We start from the raw sequence: 17583 nt of genomic DNA on the forward strand, positions 1-17583 counted from the left end.
GGCGGTGGAGTGCACCTTCAGGCCACAATTTATGTGCGTCCAGGGATGAGGCTTTAGTACCTAGTTTTACCAGTAACTAAGGAAACCCCCTGAAATGGACAGGGGCCGAGACATTGCCGCAAGCCCTGACGGGTTGCTGAGGTGACAGCAGCAGCAGGTGGTCACCTGTGCTAGGTCTGGTGGGAGCCCTTTGATGAGGAAGCAGCAGTGACAATCTAAAGAGCCCCAGCAAGAAGTCAGCTACACAGATCGAAAGTTATCAAGAAGACGCTTTGAAATGTAAATTTCACATATAATTGTTGTTAGGTAAATGTACCCTGTGCTTTGAGGATGTGCTCCTGCTGGTACAAAGCCATCACAATCAGCCAGACATTCAAATAGTATATTCTCATCCTTTTTAGCTTATATTTTTCTGTGTCTTTCATATATACACCAGTATATCTTACCTGGCATGTTAATATAGTAGTAAGGCATATCATTTGTATGTAAATAAATGCATATATGTCCCTGTATTAGGGTGAGTGCTTGGAGACCTTTTCAATGAGTGGAGAGTGTGACCAAAAGTTTGGAAAACCCTGGTCTTCAGAGTCAGGCTCACACTCCTCAGCACTGCTTGCATGGCCTTTAGTTACAGCCCCTAACTTAAAAAAAAATTATTTTTAGAGTAGTTTTATGTTTACAGCAAAACTGAGTGGAAACCATGCACGAGCAACCTCTCCCATTATCCACCTCCCCCGCCAGATGGTGCGTTTGTACAACCGATGAGCCTACAGTGACACATCATCGTCACCCAAAGTTCATAGTTTATCTGAGGGTTCCCTCTGACAATTGTCCATTCTGTGGGTTTGGACAAATGTACAATGACACGTTATCTCCTATTATAGTCTTGTTGCAGAGTCATTTCACCGCCTTAAAGAGCCTCTGTGCTCCATTTATTCATCCCGCAACCCTTGGCAACCACTTATCCTTCCACTGTCTCCATAGTTGTGCTATGATGCCACGTAGGTGGAATCATATAGTGTGTAGCTTTCAACCTTCTTTTTAACCTTGCCTTCACCCTCTCCCTGTGTACGAGGTGGGCCTATGCTCCATGTGTCCATCTACACACTCGATTCTTTGGTTCCAGCTGTTTTCTCTTTGTCAGAATTCCTCACAGTCCACTTTCCTCCCTTTGTAAGAAAGATGGGGTCAATCCCATCTCCTCCTTGAGCCTGTCTTTATTCTCAGGCACCTTATCTATCACCCCCCCTCTGCGCTTGCTCTACTGGCAGTGCAGTAGGTTTGTTTACACCAGCATCACCACAAACATGTGTGCAATGCCTTGAGCTAGACCACAGGACCAGTACGACATGATGATGGCCATGTCACAGATGTAACCACGACTATGCAGGACTGGACATGTTTACGACTATGGCAGTAACTAGGCGATAGGAATTTTTCAGCTTCATTGTAATCTTATTGGACCACCATCAATAAATGTGGTCCATCCTTGACTGAAATGTCATTATGCCTCACATGACTGTACTCATCTCAGAAATGGCTACTCCAGGGGGCGGGATGGGGCAAAAATCTACTGGTTATTGGCTTTCTTGTTTGCCTGCTTCAGTAGTTCTGAGGGCTGCCTGGAATGACATTGATTGTTTATACTTGGGCTGTACATAACCAGACGTAAAGGTAATTTTTTTTTACCATATCTTATAGTATGTTTAAGCGATTATGAGAATATGAATGTGTATCACGTAAAAATAATAAAAAGATAAAATCCAGTTTTGGCTAAGTGGTGAAGCCAAGTATATTCTTGGCTCCTGTTTGGAGGAGTTAGAGTTGGCATGCTTTTCTGGCAAGCAATTTGGAAAAATGCATCCCAAACTCATAAAATGTGCCTATCTTTGATCTAACAATTCCATTCCTAGTAATGTATGAAAAGATATTATTATAGTTTGGACAGAGATTTAGCACAAAGATGTTCTTTGCAGCATTGTTTATAATTTTGATGGAAAATTGGAAATGACCCACTTGTCCAATAGTAGAAAATTGCTAAAATAGGTTATGGTTTTCCCATATGATGGAATATTTAGTTGCCAGTACAAATTGCATTGTAGAAAAAAAAAGTTAAGTTGCAACACATAGCTAAGTGAATTAAGCAGCGTATACCAGTAAGTAGTATTTTCAGTTTTATTGCAACTTGTTATTTAAAAAATGTGTGTAACTGACTCTACACACAGCTACACTAGCCTCAAGAAGCTAGACTTGCATTAATATTCACATCCTGTGGCTCTATCCCCCATCCAGCTTGGTTGCAAGAGGTTCTTCCTCCTAGAAGTTTCCCCTCCTCTGTCCTCTCATCGCCTTGCCCTGGACCTTCACTCCTTTGCAGATCACCTCTTGAAGCCAGCTTTTCAGGCTGTCTCTTTCCTCAGGAAGCTTTGCAGAAACACAGACAGCAACTGGTCCCCTTAATTCCTCAAACACAGGCAAGACTGAGTAGTGGTGCACAATAAAACTTTCCTGGGAATGACAAAGCCAAAAGGAAAACTTAAAATGGATACTGGATATGTTTGCTCCCAGAAAAGTTAGGCTTGGGCCAGCCTCACCCATGTGTTGTTGCTTCTCTCCTCTCCCTCCAGCTGGTCACCATTTGCAGGGACTAGCTTATCACGCCCCTCTCCAGGGTGTCCTTAAGCTTATCTTCCCGCCAGGAGCCCTGGCCACCAGTCCCACTGAAGAGAGGAGAGCTGATTTCCTAAAAGGAAGTGTAATTTGTTGAAAGTCATTCCACCCACATGAGGATAAAAACATTTACATTATTATGCCTAGTGGTTTAACTTAATGTCGGAAACCTCCCCTTTCCCAATGGGGTCTTATGACTGCATGACCAAAGGGCCATGAAAGACCTTTCCCTTACTCCCCATACTTTCCAGAACAAAGGACAATTGGACTTAAAGAGAAATGCCAGCTATCATTGTGGAATGCAAGAATTTTTTTGTAGTAATAAAAGGAAATATTGTATCTCAGCCATATGCCTTTGCTTTTTACTGTGTTAAAAAATTCAGTTTTAACTGGAATCTTATTCTACATATAAATTGAATGGCCAGATTATTACGAACACCTGATGTAGGCAAATTAGCCGTACATTGTATGGGATATGGAAGCTGAAGGTCTGTTCAAACACCTTTGCTGTCTGCAGTTACCAAGATAAAACGTCTCCAATTCACACAGGAGCACAAGGATTGGACAGTCAAGCATTGGAAAAAAGTCATGTGGTCCGATGAATCACATTTCCAGTTGCATCATGCAGATGGCAGAGTGAGAATTTGGCAGAAACAGCATGAAAGCATGCACCCCACATGCATGAGTACAACTCTTCAAGCTGGTGGGGGCAGTGTTATGGTTTGGGGCATGTTTTCCTGGCATGATTTGGGCCCTTTAATTCATGTGGAACAACGTCTGAATAGCACGACATACCTAAGTATCGTTGCTGATCAAGTTCATCCTATCATGTTGATGGCGTATCCCAATGGAGATGGCTTCTTCCAACAAGACAATGCGCCATACCACGGTGCTCGTATTGTGCAGGAGTGGTTTCAAGAACAAGAGGGAGACTTTACCTTGCTTAGGTGGCCCCCACAATCACCAGATCTCAATCCAATTGAGCATTTGTGGGACGAAGTTAAAAGAGCCATCAGGCAGCTGGTTCTACAACCATCAAATCTCACAGAACTGGATAGTGCTATTCATCAGGCATGGTGTCAGATTCCTCACATCACCTTTCAACATCTCATGGAGTCAATGCCAAGAAGAATCGCCAGAGTATTGAAGGCAAAAGGTGGCCCAACGAAGTACTGATGGGGTGGTTATAATTATCTGGTCACTCAACATATATATATTGAGTATATATATATATATATATACCATGTTCAAAGGCTGTTAAATCGCGTTGTTTACCCATATCTTCAGAAAAAAATCACTTCTACTGTCGTAAAAAACCTGCTTCCCTATTTATAATGGTCTGGGCCTCTAGCAACTTCAGCATAAAGTTATAGCTAATTTGCCTACAAACGTCAGGTGGTCATAATAATCTGGCCACTCAGTGTATATGGGTGTAGAAAAACCCTTGAAGAGATACATCCTAAAATACAAACAGCAATAATCTGTGGGTGAAGGATATATTAGTTATCTATTGCTGTGTAACAAAATACCCTAAAACTCAGCAGCTTAAAGTAACAAATAATTATCATCTTGATGTTTTTCTAGGTTAGGAAACTAGCTCAAGGTCCTCTGGGTCTGGGTCTCTCACAAGGTTGCAGTCAAGGTGATGGTAGGTCTTAGTCAACTCAAGGCTCAATTGGGGATGGGTGGGGAGAGAGAGGGGGGATATCATAGTGTGTTGACAGTCTGATGTGTTGGGGGTGTCAGGAACACCCAGGGATCCCCAAGACCTCCCCACCCCCTGGTTTGTTAATTCTCCAGGAGGGCTCACAGGACTCAGCACGTAGTCGTGTTCCATGACTGTATAACCATGACTGTATAATCATGATTTATGACGGGGAGAGGATACGAAGCACAACCAGCAAAGGGGAAAGGTGCATAAGGGAGAGGCTGGAGGAAACCAGGCACAAGCTTCCAAGAGTCCTCTCCCGGTGAAGTCACGCCAGACACACCGAGTCCCTCAGCCATGTGTGAAATGGGCCCCGGCGGTGAGGGGTGATAGCCTGTGTGAATTGTTGTCTGCCAGGGACCCACAGAAAAGACTCAATGCCCAAGGGTTTTACCGGGCTGGTCACGTGGGCACCCTCTGGTGGCATGTAGCAACAGTCCAGACTCCCACAAGGAAGGCTGGTGTCCCGTATCTGCATGTCGTTTACACAAACAGTTTAGGTGCAGGGATCCCTGCTTACCAGGGAACGGTGGGAGCCTTTCCTCCTGAAACCCAAGTCCCCAGATGCCAGCCAAGGGCCACCGCAGCAGACCTTTCCAAGGAGAACAGCCCAGGCCCGCTGTGTTGCCTCTTTGCTGCACCCCTAACGTCAGAAGTGATACCCATGACTTTCCTGTGTTCTCTTCATTAGAAGTGAGTCCCTGGGTCCAGCCCACAGGCAAGGGGAAGGGCTTCACCAGGATGTGAATCTTAGACACTCCCCGCGACAGGGCTGGCTTTGCTTTCCTCCTCTGTGTTTCCCATTTTCTCTCAATGACACGTAGTGCTTTTATAAGAATAAAAAGCTATTTTAAAACCAAGATCGATTATATGCACAGCAGCTTGTCCTGTTGGTGGAAGAAACAGTATATTTCTTGGTGGAAGAAAAATGGGATTTCTTTAGGCCCCACCCACACTCAGAGGTGTGGATTCTTATGGCCTAATAACTCTTGGTGCTTGAGATGGTGAAGTTACCTGGGAGGGAAAGTTGGAATGTTTCTAGTTATATTTATAAAAATAAATGCAGGACTTAGAAAGGTTTAGTCCTTTAGAACTAGCACCAGTAGCAACGGGAGAGCTGAAACGGGACCATACTTTGAGAACTGGCAGAATGCGGAGGCTGGGGGAACCGTCACCAGGCTCCTGGAAGCTCAGGCCACCCAGACATCATGCCCTGCAGGACTTTGATAAATGCACGAATGGGCGGGTGCAGAGGGCGAATGGGCAGGTGCAGAGGGCGAATGGGCGGGTGCAGAGGGCGAATGGGCAGGTGCAGAGGGCGAATGGGCGGGTGCAGAGGGTGAATGGGCGGGTGCAGAGGGCGAATGGGCGGGTGCAGAGGGCGGCGCTCGGCACCGCTCCCTGGGCTGGGCAGTGGCTTTCTCACTGCTGGCCTGGCAAGAAAAGATGAGGGGAGGAGCAGCTTCCTCCCTCTCCCCTTCTGAGCTCAGGATTTCAAGAGGAAGGGAGCCTGGCCTGTGGGAAGATGAACCTATCACAGAGCAAGGGAGAGTTGCTGCCTGCTGGTGTGTTACCCATGGTGGGAAAGGGGTTCACTACCCTTCAGAGGTGCACAAGGGCATGGGGGTTGGGGGATACCTGCTGCTGTCAGGTATCTGGAAACACAGAGGGCGTTAGGACAGCACTGCCTGAGTCACACCTAGGCATTTAGTGTGTGTGTGTGTGTGTGTGTGTGTGTGTGTGTGTGTGTGTGTGTGAGAGAGAGAGAGAGAGAGAGAGAGAGAGAGAGAGAGAGAGAGAGAGAGAGAGGAACAGAGAGAGGCCTCCTCCAGCATCCATGATCCCCTAAACTGCTCTATCTTTTTCACACATGTAATTAAGATACTATTTTTTTAAAAAACATTTTTCTTTTTAGTAAATTTATTGGGGTGACAATGGTTAATAAGATGATATAGGTTTCAAGTGTACATTTTTTTATTAAATCTTTATTGTTCAGGTTATTACATTTGTTCCTCTTTTTTCCCCCCATAGCTCCCCTCCACCCAGTTCCCACCCCACCCTCTACCCTTACCCCCCCACTGTCCTCATCCATAGGTGCACAATTTTTGTTCAGTCTATTCCCGTATCTCCCACACCCCTTTCCCCCCAAGAATAGTGAGTCCATTCCCTTTCTATGTCCCTGATTCTATTACAATCACCAGTTCATACTGTTCATCAGATTATATATTCCCTTGATTTTTAGATTCACTTGTTGATAGATGTGTATTTGTTGTTCATAATTTGTATCTTTACCTTTTTCTTCTTCTTCCTCTTCTTAAAGGATACCTTTCAGCATTTCACATAATACTGGTTTGGTGGTGATGAACTCCTTTAGCTTTTCCTTATCTGTGAAGCTCTTTATCTGACCTTCCGTTCTGAATGATAGCTTTGCTGGATAAAGTAATCTTGGTTGTAGGTTCTTGGTATTCATCACTTTGAATATTTCTTGCCACTCCCTTCTGGCCTGCAAAGTTTCTGTTGAGAAATCAGCTGACAGTCGTATGGGTATTCCCTTGTAGGTAACTGAGTTTCTTTCTCTTGCTGCTTTTAAGATTCTCTCTTTGTCTTTTGCTCTTGGCATTTTAATTATGATGTGTCTTGGTGTGGTCCTCTTTGGATTCCTTTTGTTTGGGGTTCTCTGTGCTTCCTGGACTTGTAAGTCTATTTCTTTCACCAGGTGGGGGAAGTGTTCTGTCATTATTTCTTCAAAGAGGTTTTCAATATCTTGCTCTCTCTCTTCTTCTGGCACCCCTATAATTCTGATGTTGGTATGCTTGAAGCTGTCCCAGAGGCTCCTTACACTATCTTCGTATTTTTGGATTCTTTTTTCATTTTGCTTTTCTGGTTGGGTGTTTTTTGCTTCTTCGCATTTCAAATCTTTGCCTTGATTCTTGCACTCCTCTGGTCTGCTGTTGGGAGTCTGTATAGTATTCGTTATTTCAGTCCGTGTATGCTTAATTTCTAGTTGGTTCTTTATCATAACATCGAGGGTCTCATTAGATTTCTTGTAGATTTCAATAACTTTATTGGTGGTTTCTAGACAGTTCTTGAGAGACCTTAAAAGTGTGGTTCTGAACTCAATATCCTCCATTGACAGTTTTGTCCTGTTTCTTTGTCTCCGCATTTTTTATGCTTTCTTGGTGCACCCCCTAGTGGTCTTTGTGTGCAGTCCTCCTGTAGTTAAGCCTTGATTGTTGTAGTTAATACTAGGGGGATTTGACCTCCAGGCCAAGTGGCTGTGAGAATCAGCTGTGTCTGCAGTGGGAAAACTTCTGTCTTCTAGGGAGGTGCTAATCTAGTGTTTGCCTGAGGCTATCTGGCAAATGGCTCTGCACAGGGCTTGGGCAGGGCTGGTCGCACAGGATCAACAGAGCAGGTGGAGGGAACAGTTATGGCTGCTCTCAGTCCCGTCCCTAGGGGCTCTGCCTCTCAGAGTCCCAGCAACTGCTGCAAACCTAGGAGAGAAAGCTGCCCTCGAGTTCTGACCGATGCCAGACAGTCCCGCTTCTCCCGTTTGAGTCTGGGTCCCTAGAGACTCGCCCAGAACTGGAGCTCAGAATCTGAGCCTCCCTCCCGATTGAAAACGACAACCGCGCCCTCAGCTAACAGCCCGCTCCACGCGTACCTCCGCACCTTTGTATTTTCCGCACTGCGCCTCCTCTGAGTCTCATATGCTGTTCTCTTTCCTTCTAGTTGAAGAATTTCCCCTCAGCCAGTCTTCCTGTGGTTCTGGGCTATGTCCATTCCGTCTTTTAGTTGTATTTTTGAAGTGGTTTTTCGAGGCAGCTAACTCCGGTGTTTACCTCTGCCGCCATCTTGGTTTCTCTCTCAAGTGTACATTTCTGACACATGATCTATATATTGTATTGTGTGCCCACTACCTAGAGTCAAATCATCTTTTGTCACCACATATTTGACCCTAGATAGCCTAAATGCTATTATTATTATTATCATCATCATCATCCATTTCTTCCCACCATAATGTAAAATCTATGAGGGTAAGGATTTTGTCTGTTTTGTGGAAGGTATAGAATAGACACTCAATAAATATAGTAGAATTGAGTTGAAAACCATGTTGATGCCAGTACTTCATGTTCTTTGCTCCTATGGCTTACTGGTGTTTAAATTAAAACTGCATAGGTTTGCTTTTCAACTTAGTGGGTTTCAGCTGTAGAACTTCATGAACTTTAAAACAGTTCTGTCAATATTGTCCTAAGTGAAAGCAGCCACACAGAAGGCCACATATTGTATGATTCCATTTATACGAACTGTCCAGAATCGGCCGATCTACAGGGACAGAAAGTGTTTCGTGATTGCCAGGGGCTGCAGGGAGGAGGGAGCAAGGGGTAGCTGAGTGCTAATAGGTGGGGGTTTTCTTTTGGGGGCTAATGAAAATGTGCTGGAATTAGATAGTGGTAGCGGTTGCATAACTCTGTGACTATACTAAAAACCACTGACTTATATGCTTTAAAAGGTGAATTTTATGGTATGAGGATTACACCTCAACAAAGCTGTTATTAGAAAAACACAGATTTGCCATTAAATTCCCCAAGAGGCAGGTTGGCTGCTGCTTATTGCAGTTCCACAGATAAATAAAATAAGGGTTGTTGGCAATGTGGTGTGATGAAAATACTGTGGACATTGGAGTCCAACACTCTCAGCTTTATATCCACATCCTTAGTACCATGTGACCTTAGGTAAGTTACTGTTCTAACCTCCTGAAGCCTCATTACCCTCTTTCGAAAGTGGGTATGCTAATACCTAAGGCATTAGGCTACGTGAAGGTCAACTGCATTAACCCCTGCGAAATGCCCAGCACTGGGCTTGACAGCCTGACAATGAGCTCAGTTCTCTTCCTTTCTTCCTCCTACCTCAGAAGAACTGCTACATGCCTAGGTGAGTGGCAGAGCAAGTAATTAGAATCTGATTACTGAGGCAGGATCTATTTTGTGGTGTCCAAAATGATGAATCTGCCTTTTGAAGCCCATTTGTCTGCAGTGTTCAGCATTGTTGTGTGCGTTATTTGCCATGCAAGCTCACTATCCCTCGGTCTCCATTCTCATCAAATTCAGAACAAAGGCCCTACAAATATCTCTGAACATACCCAACAGGAAGAAAAGAGGCAGCCATACTGAACTCATTCCATGGATTCTTGTTTGCTGCGTGGTTCTGCAGCCTTCCTCTTCACACAGTTCTCTGGGACATCGCTTCTCGGCCTTTTGGCTAAGATCAAGTGTAGTTCTCTGGGACATAAAAAAGCTCTGATTTGTAGTGTGTGCCAATTTCCAAGGTGCAAATACTTTCTCCAGGGCTGAGTGCTAGCTACCAATAAGTTACCACAGAACGTGGAGTTGGGAAGAAATATACCCAATCAGTTCTCTCATGATGTGGCAATGGGCTTTGCCATATCACTGCCTTTAAAGGGTCATTATTCAACCACTGCTCAGCAGAGCCTCTAGGAAGCTTCTGGACACAACTGCTTAGAAAGAAAGCGGTCCCCTCGCATATATTTTTCACAGCATGACACCTCTGTTGGGCCTTCTGCCTCTTGAGAACACAGCATGTAAGGTACAAATTTATGAGCTGGAAACTAGGGTTGGGATCTGCCCAGGGGTCTATCGGAGAGTGGAGGGAAATGCTGGTTACAAGAACCAGGCCTGTTTGGGAGATGTATTTTTTGACCACGTGTGAAGTTGCATTGGAGTCAGCATATTCAGGCCACTCAGAAAGTGCAGAGTCAATGGCAGCAAACGTGGCAGAAAAGGGTCAGAGTCATGGCTGACCTGCATGGGTTCCGTGCAAAAGGATGCGAGCCTTCTGCTCTCTTCAAGAAGGCCACCAGCTCTGTTCAAACATCAAGATCAGCAACTTCACATTATCAGGGTTGTTTGATGATGTTACAAGAGCCATTGGTGAGTTTTAATATTTGTGCCTTGAGTCAGGTTTCCAGAGGGAGCAAAGGTTTGTGCTATCAAGTTTTCCAGGCAGCTCAGGCCGGGGAGGGAGGGCTCAAAACATGGGAGGGTCTGTACTGAAAAGGCTCTGTTCCCATCTCACTCTCGGTTGTCTTTCTGTGACTTTCCCTTTCATTGTTGTCCTTGATATTTGTGATAGATAGTTTTATGTATCAATTTGACTAGACCACAAGGTATGCAGACATCTGGTTATACGTTATTTCTGGACGTGTCTTTGAGAGTGTTTCCTCAAGAGGTTAGCATTTGAATCAGTAAATTGAATAAAGGCAATTGTCTTCCTCAATGTGGGTGGACATCACCCAATCCATTGAGGCCTAAATGGAACACAATGGTGGGGGAAGGAAGAATTGGCACTCTCTCTCTTTGCTTGACTGTTAGAGCTGAAACATCAGTCTTCTGCCCTCCGTGCTCCTGACACTCAGGTCTGACTGGAGTCTATACCATGGGTTCTACAGCTCTCTGGCTTCTAAACTGCATGAAAAGCTTCCCTAGGTTTCCAGCTTGCCGATGGAAGGTCATTGGACTTTTTAGCCTCTGTAGTCATATGAACCAGTTCCACATAATCAATCTTTTTCTCTCTCTAATCTCCTTGTTGGTTCTATGTTTCTTGAGAAGCCTGCCTAATACAATATTTCACCTGTGTGAGGTTGGTGGGAGAGCATGGCATGCTGATGGGGAACCAGATTGCAGACACTGGATAACTCCAGAACTATCCCTACTCAGAGCTAACAGCCGGATGGGATTTGCCTCAGCTGGTTTGCTTCCACACGGTTGGGATGAGAAATTTGATGTCTTCCACAGGGATCTAGAAATACGTATTTGCTTGCAAAGACGCATAGTGGCCTGATCTTATGGAATCTTCACCGATCAAGTGCATTTCCTGCCCTAGTCAGAATGATAACAATCCAGATTCTTATGCAGACTAGATTAAAACATTCAGTTATGTTTATACTTATCTTCACTGAGTGACAAATAGCCTACCCTTTAGTATTTCCCTTATTCCAAAAGTTAAATGTGAAAAAATTCAAGAATTTGTCAGGGCATGACAAATAGATATTTCACACAGGAGGGCCAGTAGATTGGTTGTGCCTGTCTGGACAGTTATGCTGAGAAGAAGGTTGTTACTGTATCCAGTTTCAGTATGAAAAGCTATCATAATTGATTGGCTATGTCTGCCGGGGATGCAAAAGTCAGGAGCAATGACATGTTTGCCACATCCATTCATTCAACCACCAAGTATCAAGTGCCTGTTATAAGAATAGCACTGTCCTAAGGGCAAGGGTACTGTTTAGGGCCCGAGTCTCTATTTCAGGTGCAGGTGCACGGTTCTCGGAGCTGACTCTATTTGCTATCCCTGACGGACCTATCATTTTCCACGTCTAGCTAGATCAAATGATTCATCTGAGGCCACAGAATTAGTTAGAAGAGAGCCAACCAGAACACGGGACTCTTGACTTCCTAGTTGTCTATCCTGTGATCCTCTAGTCATCATATGGGTGAGCTGATGGGAAACATTTTTATTCTAGGCTCTAAGTTGCAGAAAATTCCTTGAGCTTCTTGTATCTCTTTAATAAAGAGTTGACCTTATACTTGGGTCAACAGCCCAGGAGTTAGGGACTTCCATTTTTTTCTTGGAACCTCCCATGCCCAATCACCTGCCACTTTCGAGAATGTAACAGAGTCAGTAATGCCTGTGGAAAATTCTTCTTTGTTGGCAAAGATCAATATGGTGTTGGGTTGAAGTAGGATATTATCCAGAGCCTCTAATAGGGGTTACAGAGTGCCTGAAGTGGGTGGGAGCTCTATAGATCCAGGATCAAATGGCAGTTGGGTGAATTTTTCCATGGCTGAATTCCAGGAAAATTCTTTCTGATATGGTTCTGTTGTTTAAAGTAAGCATGTTCCTGCCCAGGTTTTGTGAGAGTTGGCTTGTCCAGATGGGTGGGTGGAGAGGCACTTGGGAGGAGAGATTATTTTTTCTCATTAGGATCCAGTTTATTCCACCACTTCCGGAGTTCACTTTACCCCATAGTTGGGGAAAGGGTGTGTGCCTCCCTGCTGTGCTTTTAATCTGAACTTCAAAACTTTGCAAAGCAGGCTACTCTAGCTCTTTTCCTGCTTGTCTTAATGGAGTCTGGTGAGATTTGACCTCCTCCTAAGTGTCTACTCAGAGCTCTGTGGCCCTGATTATGATTCCAGGGAGCACAGGACTCGGGCCAATAGTGGGAAAATCTTTGCTTCATGACCATGAATCTTTCAGAGAAATTATAGAGGGGCTGATTTATATAACCATGTCTATTTAAGGGTTGTTAAAAGGGTTTCTAGGAAGTTCAGACAGGATTGAATAGATGTTCTAAAATGCCTTTACCCATGGGGCATTGTTCTAAGAAGCTCATTACTGGTCATTAGAAAGCCTGATGTAGGAGTTGTCCAGCCTGGCTCAATCTCCCTGGCTCACCTGAACATTACCCATGGGTAGGCAAATCCTGAGTAGGCCAAAGGCATCCGGGGCTCTCTGCCTGAGGACATTCTCTGTCAGTGCTTGCTGCGGACAGTGCTGGGGAGTTAACACCCCAGGAACCCTCAGTCAATAAGGGATAGGACTTGGTGGGTGAATCCCCCAGCGTCCTCACCCCACCACGAAGTCTCTGAAAGGGAGCTGGAACCTCCAGCTATCTGCAGTGGCACGTTGCTCATTTCTGCCTCTTCATTGACTTGCCTCCCTCCCCTGTCTCAATTTCTAGCTCTGTCACTGTGTGTTCTGGTCACTTCTAAGTAAACATTGGCACCCAAATCCTGGTCTTAGGCTTATGGGGGAACCCAAGCAAAACCTAGCAAACATCCATGTCTTTTCCTGTCAGAGCTGGACTATCAGAAAGGTGGAGGAATGTTTTTATAACAACCCTGGAGACCTTGCAATGCCATGCCGGACGGAATGAGAACTTGTTGAGGCCCACAGCCTTCTCCTCTCTCCTCTGTTGGTAGGTAGAGAGATGTTTGTCCAGCCAGGGGTTGATATTCTCTGTGGTGAGGGAGGAGTCCACAGTGTAAACAAAGTATGAATCATAACTCGATGGGGAGTCAGATTGACCTGGAGAATTAATATTATTACTGAACGCAGCCTTTACTCCAGCGGTAACAAGGGACAGTGCTGGGCCTCAGGAGCCAGCAGAATGATCCCCACCATTCACTGAAATACTGGCTGGTGTCTGTGGACCAGAGCCTGGGAGCTCCAGCTAGGTCTTGATGGGAGGTTAAAGCAGCTGGCTGGTCTGGGAAGGAGAGGAGCTTGCAGGGCCCTCTCCGCTGGGGTGGGGTGTGGGGAGAGGGAAGGATAGAATTTCTAGTCTGGAGGAGCACACAGTCCATTTCCTTTGTTAAAATAGGTGACCCCATTTCCTTTGGGCAGCCAGGTGAAACATCTCCTAGGACATGCCAAGTTCCAGGGCACAGTGTTTTGTCTGCATGGTGCATACGGTATTAACAGTATCACAAGCTTGTGCCCATACTGAACTGTGGTCACAACCAAAGGAGACTGACCTTTGCCCTCTTCTTGTCATATCCAAGGTTAAACAATGTGACTTCTCAGACATCCTGCCTGCCCTATGTTTAGGTAGCACAACTAGAAGCAAATTGTCACTTGTCCTCTAATGTCAGGCAGGTGGCAGAACAGCTCAGGTTGGGGCACTGGGCTGCCCTGTTCACAGAGCATCACTCTGACCGCTGGCCTCTGCTGCTCAGTGGCAGGTATAGGACCAGGCTCAGTCCTATGGGACTGGCAGGGACAGGAGAAGGGGAAGAGGGAAGGAAAGAATGTTTCTAAAAGAAGTAGTTCTTATTTGAGAAAGAGATGGTGTTACTGTACCAGCTTAATTCCATGAGCTTTTCTCTTTCTTCTGATGCACTCACCCATGGTACCTCCCCCATGCCTGTCCATGGTCTGACTCCTCTCCATTCTTTCAGAACCCAACTACGCCGGGAAACTAGTGCTTATTGGGAGATGACCAAGTATGAATGGGTTCATATGCTGACACTGATTGTAGCTAGTGTTTGTTGAGTGCCCACTCTGTGCCAGGCACTCTGTAAGGCTGTACAAGGATTGTCATGCCTAATCCTCGTCACATCCCAGAAACTAGGCACTATCATAATTCCTAATTTTAAGATAAGAAACCAAGGCGCGGTAAGTGAAGTGACTTTCCCAAGGTCACACAACTAGTAAGTAGTGGGGCCAGTACACAAACTCCACATTTGCAACAAATATTTATTCAGCACCGACTACATGCCAGGCACCTGTTCAAGGTGAACAAGACAGGCAACGTCCCTGCTCTCCTGCTCCCATGTAAAGTCATTTACAAAGTCCCAGAAGCAAACCTATTAACAATCTCTTAGGTAGGGTAGGGATTAGAGCCAGGCAGATCATTAAAATAAGCTGGTGTGCAGCCACGGGGTGGCCATTTAACCTGGGGGGTCAGGAAAGGCTTCATGAAGGGGTGACATTTAAGGTGCAATCAAGGAGCCAGACTCCAAAGATGATGGGGAAGAGAGGCTCAGCTGGAGCCACAAAATAGTTAAGGAAGGAACAGAAAGGGGTGAGGGGGAGGGAGAGAGAGAGAGAATGAATGAGAATGAATGAATGACAGGAGGGAGAGGCAGGAGGAGCCCCTTCCAAAACCTCCCAGTTAAGAGTCTTGTCTTCACTGAGCAGGGTTTTCCAAGCTCAAAGGGACTCTGTGGCTCCCCTGTAGGAACTAGGGGGCCAAAGGGATGTTAATATGAGCCACATGGGTAACAATGTGATTAGGACCAGGGTGGGAGCTGGGTGCACACCCAGCCTGCTCCCCCGTTGGCACAGTCTGATTCCATCCAGGGAGCCCCACAGTGCTGCAGGGCAGGAGCCACCCAGAGCTGCGGTGGGCGGGCTTTGTGTCAGGCCTGCACTGTCTCCACTCCCAGGCAGGACAGGGCCTGTGCAGCTGCCTCTAGGCTTGGCGCCAGCGCCCCTCGCTGAAAAACACAGGACTGATTGCAGTGATGTTTTGCAAAGGAAATAAGGGAGAGAACGTGACGTGGGCTGAGATTACAGCTCACAGCATTTCAGGCCCAAGCCAGTTCTGGTAGTGAAGGTTCAAACTTCTCCCTGAGAGTGTTTCCAGGAAACCCCACGGCATGAAATGATAATGCCAGATGTTCTAGTAAAAGACAACCCTCCCAGAACAAATAACAACAATAACAGAAGGGAGAATTAATCCTGCAGGTAGGCGAGGGAGAGTGGAGTGAGATCCAATACTGTGGCCAGCAGGCATCTGGGTGGTTCTGGACGCGTTCCATATGCCGCATGCCTGTGTCTTCCCATTCTCTCACTCTCCTCTTCCCTGTGATGTATGGGACCAGTGCTTCTGATGAGGAAGATCCTGGTCACAGAGAACAAGGGGCTGGAGGAGGAGGATTTGCAGCCATCCACAAGCTACACGAGTCATGGATTAAGAAAGATACTCTTCATGGCATGTGTAGAGCACACGGCCAAGGCAAAGCTCATGCTCTGGATCTGTGCTGTGAGGGTGGGGATGGGTGGCATGTTAGGGTCACCAATATCCAGGGTGCTTGGAAGGAACAGCTGTCCCAGAAAAGACAGAGAGAGCTGTGTGAGTTGTTTTGGAAAACAAACGCCCCGAGAAAAGCGAAGAACGTACGTGGAAATGGGGCGATGTGGAGCGCATTAACCAAACCTTCTCTACCTTGGGTGCTTTAGAAGTGGGCCCAGGAAATTATGTTCACACCAGTCCCAGAAGAAGCCTCGATTTTCCTTTATGCTTCAGTCTTAAATATTCTGGCAAAATCATTGCAATTTGGGTAGAGGTTATGGTTTCAATGGTTTGGGCTCTCCTAGTCTCCATGTTTTTGGTGATGGGAAGGGCGGGGAATGTGCATGGATTGGTATAGGGCCAAGTAGGGCCTCCATGCACAGTGGTGCACAGAGTTGGCCCTCACACACAGATGCTTGGTCAAGGGGGTGTATGTGGAGGCCAAAGTTTAGCCAGCTCCACTGGCAAAGCTATTTGCTCTGGTCTGCAGCTATTTCAGCCCAAAGAAAGAGAGCACTGAAAAATTGCTTCTTCTATCAGGACATGGTCCCTCGGGAGCTAAGGATTGGTGCTACTGTTCAAGAAAGAGAACAGGAAGGGGTAGTAGAATAAGGAATTCATTCTGAGAAGCCTCCAGGTCTTAAGCTTGCTGGCAAGAAGGAACTATCCAGACAATGTCTTGAATATGAATCTCCCCAATATGGAGAAATGTCTGTGCCCAAACAAAGAAGGTCAGGATGTTTCATGTTCCTTTACTTCTTTCACATGTACCCGACTAGAGTCACTATAGGATTGAGAGCCGTGTATAAAGGACGCAAGAGTTTCTAACCAGACCCGAAGGCCACAGCTCCCCTTGTGGCCCTGCAGTGTGACAAGGGCCTGGCTCCCACCCTTGTCCTGCCCTCATTGGCACAAGCTCTCTGTGCCACTCCTGGTAGTTGAGGTGCCAGCCTGGACTCCAGCACAGAGTGGAGTTGGGGGACGTGCTCTGTCGGAACAGTTCCTGCACCTGGAAAGCTGGAGAAGAGCAGGTTTTCAACGCCTCTTAGTGTCTGGAAGCTGAGATAAGCTTCCAACTCAACCATATATTGAGGTCATGTGGAATCTTTCTTCTCAATTCAGATAGACTTGCTTGCTATTTTTTTGCTCATTCAACTCTGTGATTCATGCAAACTCGAAGCAACCTGACCCAGAAAATCACCATAAAATATGGCAGTCCTCACTGTAAATTTTTGCTACAGATATTCATTCTGGTATGTTCTATATGATTCTGGAAGTAGTGAAAAAATGTAGAGGACATCATAATAACCCCCAGCACACCAGTGAGAGGTATTTCTGCCTTTGTGTTGGAGAAGGGAAGATTTCTTACCCTGACTGAAAAGCAGATGAATGCCAATGCTTTCCTCTTTGCCTACATGTGGGATTAGAAAGGATGCACATTATCACGATCTGAATACCCATTTAAATGTGACTGTATTTGTCTTCCCAGATTTTTACTTACATCTGTCTTCTGTATTTTTGCCAGCCAGATAATTAAGTTACTTGGCCTACTCTAAAAGTGATTTCCCTTTTTGTACCTTTAGCTAGCCCCCTGGAAGAAGTTTTACAG

The sequence above is a fragment of the Myotis myotis genome, unplaced genomic scaffold, assembly GCF_014108235.1.
Source record: "Myotis myotis isolate mMyoMyo1 unplaced genomic scaffold, mMyoMyo1.p scaffold_m19_p_1, whole genome shotgun sequence".
NCBI classification, from domain to species: Eukaryota; Metazoa; Chordata; class Mammalia; order Chiroptera; family Vespertilionidae; genus Myotis; species Myotis myotis.